We start from the raw sequence: 3,270 nt of genomic DNA, 5'->3' as shown, positions 1-3,270 counted from the left end.
CTCTTAATGTTGTCAAATTCATATCTAGTAGACCCTTAGGTATTTGTCTATATTAATTGGCACATCAGAATCTTGATGGGTCTAATCTTCATCCTCCTCCTCCCCCTCCTCTCCCTCCTCCTCCCCCTTCTCCTCTTCCTCCTCCTCCCCATATCATCCTATATAGCCCTGGCTGACCTGAAACTCACTATGTAGAACAGACTCATGTCAAATTATCTGGGACCCACCTGCTTCTGCCTCATGAGTTCTGGGGTTAAAGGCCTGTGCCACCATGCCCAGCTGGCTCCAAACTCCTGGTCCTCCTGGTTCTACCTCCCAGCATGTCTTGAGTGGCCGATTTGGAGCTGTAGAGTCAGATTTTTTTTTCCCTCTGAGTGCTTGGGATGAACTCAAGGCCTTATGCATGTAAGCAAGCACTCTCCCACTGAGCAATATCTCTAACCTGGTCCTTGTTCTGCTAAAACAGATTAAGTTTGTTCGGAACTGCTGGAACACCCCCTTCCTCATGCTATTCCTGACTGAATTACAAAATAATGATTGTTGCATTGCAATGCCTTTCAAGGGGAGACGGCTCAGTGCTTTCCTTGAAAGACTGAAGATGTATTCAAACCCCAGAACCCATACTTTAAGATCTGGGTGTGGTGGTGTCTGCTTGCAATCCCAGGGCTGGTGAGGTAAAGCCAAGCAGATCCTGAGTGCTAGCCAGCCTTCACTATTAAGTTTTATTATTTTGATGAGAAACTCTTTAGTTAATTTTTTTCTTTATTAAAAAAAATGAAGCAAGGTATGGTGTCTCACAGCTTTAATCCCTGCTTGGTCAGGAGAATTGCTGCAAATTCAGGGCTAACCTGGGCTATATAGCCAGACCTTACTTCATACAAACAAACAAATAAAACCAATAAAATACCAAAAAGGCAAAGCAAAAGTAAAACAAAATGAAAAAGAGGCTGCTTCTTCGGGAAAACATCAAATGGCAGATGACCCCTCAGGTTCAGGGGGAGGGCTGGAAGGATGCAGGGGCCCAGGATTAAGAGGCTTCCAAGGAGGGCTTAGCAGTGGCTTTAGGGTCCCCAGTGATGGCAGTGGCCATGGCTGCCTGGCTCATGGAGGTAAAGCTGAGGACAAGGAGTGGATCCCCATCACTATGCTGGGCCGCCTGGTTAAGGACACGAAGATCAAGTCCCCGGAGGAGAGCCACCTGTTCTCCCTGCCTATTAAGGAATCCGAGATTATTGATTTTTTTTCCCTGAAGGATAAGGTTCTAAAGATCATGCCAGTGAAGAAGCAGACTCAGGTTCAAGGCTTTTGTCTCTACTGGGGACTACAATGGTCATGTTGGTCTTGGCGTTAAGTACTCTAAGGAGGTAGCCACTGCCATTCGAGGGGCCATCATCTTGGCCAAGCTTTCCATTGCTCCTGTGGGAAGAGGCTACTTGGGGAATAAGATTGGCAAGCCCCACACTGTTCTGTGTAAGGTGACAGGCCGCTGTGGCTCTGTGTTGGTGGGTCTCATCCCTGCCCCCAGAGGCACCGGCATCGTCTCTGCTCCCGTGCCCAAGAAGCTACTGATGACGGCCAGTGTTGATGACTGCTACACATCAGTCAGGGGCTGCACTGCCACCCTGGGCAACTTTGCCAAGGCATCTTTGATGCTATCTCTAAGACCTACAGCTACCTGACCCCCAACCTCTGGAATGAGACTTCAGCTGTGACTATCACATTAGGGTTTTTACACAAGAAAAAGTGAATTAGATCTGAGAGAGAGAGAGAGAGAGAGAGAGAGAGAGAGAGAGAGAGAGAGAGAGAGAGAGAGAATATCTCACTGTATACCCAGCCTGGCTCCACACAATGCCCCTTCTACCTCAGCCTCCTGAGTGTTGGGATTACAGATGTGGCACGGCACCATACCTGGCTTCCCCTGTTAGACCCCACTGGATAGTCTCAAAACTACAAGAAACACAAATGCTAGATCCCAAGGTGATCCAGCTGCAAGAAATTAAGCCTATCCAAAGTAAATAGAAGAATAAATTCAGGCAGTAAAATCTACTTGCTGTCTGAGTGAGCATTGCAAGCCCAGATGGCTGTTATAAGAGGAGTACTCTTGTATGTATGTGCTCCAGTTCCTAAAGTAATGAGGAGACATTCATTATAACCAAAAATAAAAAATAAATAAATACAGCGGTATCCAGAGAAACCCACCAAGCATGCATCTCTTCCTCCAATCCCTGCTAGAAGCTGGGGAGGCTGTAGCGACTCAGACTCTGGAAGCGACTTCACAGAGCAGTCAATCCAAAGTCCCGAGTCCCTGATCTATGAGCAAATCTGCCCATGAAACATCAGGGAGGAAGCAGTGGGACCTAGACTTTAGTCCAGCTGTGCTATTTCCTCACTCTGTGACCTTGGGGAAATCGCCTGTCTGCATAGCTGCTTCCGAATATGGGGAATAGAGAGTAAGAGTACCCGCCTCTCAGAGCGCCCAGAGATTAACTGGATGCGATAGACTTTATTTCCTCACGTCTAGACCACTGTCAGTTTTAATTCACTCAAAAAATTTCAGGTGGGAAAAACCTTTCATACAAAGTGCATTCACTGTAAAATATTCAAATTTCAGCAAATCAGAATGTAAAAGATACTTGGCCAGGGATGCTCAAAAGGTGCCTGGTTCAATTCCCAGCCCTGAGTGGGGGCAGGGAGAGAAAAATCATACTCACATTGAGGAAATAGGACAAATGAGAGTGCTTTGGCTAAGAAGATTCTAGACAGAAATTACTGTGGATGGCCTTCCTGGTGGAGGATCTGTATTGTGTGCAGGACTTCTCATGTCACTGTCCAGCAGTCGGAAATGAGGCTGCCTCTCCAGTGTCCCCCTTGGACCCCATCCCATAGTTAGGTGCTGGATCCAGTGTGAACAGGTTTGGGCCGATTGTGTTGTCTCTGCCATGGGGATGTTCCTGATCTAGAAGATCAACGGGCATCTCCTCATGTGCTCTGGGCTGAGTGGCTCCTTGCTTTCCATAGGTTTCTTCACCCCTGACCCATTCCTTCTAACCAGCTCCGGGTCACTGCACAGTCAGGGGTAGATCGTGTTGGTCCAGAGTTCCAGGGCAAGGGAGGAACGCAAGCCAAGAGGCCACTGTCTTTACCTTCTCCACTCCATCACTTTGGAGAAGAGAAAGAAGACACTGCAGGGCCAGAGAGGCCCAGGCTTTCAACCCCAACACCACAGACAGACAGACCGGCACTCTGGCAATGTCTCCTGGTTTTTGTTGA

General features: G+C 47.8%; 1 pseudogene; it reads left to right on the top strand.

The window, feature by feature from the left end:
* Positions 1–970: 970 nt before the first annotated feature.
* Positions 971–1,747, top strand: LOC107979009 (annotated as a pseudogene).
* The last annotated feature ends 1,523 nt before the right edge of the window (positions 1,748–3,270 follow it).

This window comes from Cricetulus griseus, chromosome 4 (assembly GCF_003668045.3).
Source record: "Cricetulus griseus strain 17A/GY chromosome 4, alternate assembly CriGri-PICRH-1.0, whole genome shotgun sequence".
In the NCBI taxonomy this organism is placed as follows: Eukaryota; Metazoa; Chordata; class Mammalia; order Rodentia; family Cricetidae; genus Cricetulus; species Cricetulus griseus.
This window is presented reverse-complemented; position numbering and strand designations above follow the sequence as displayed.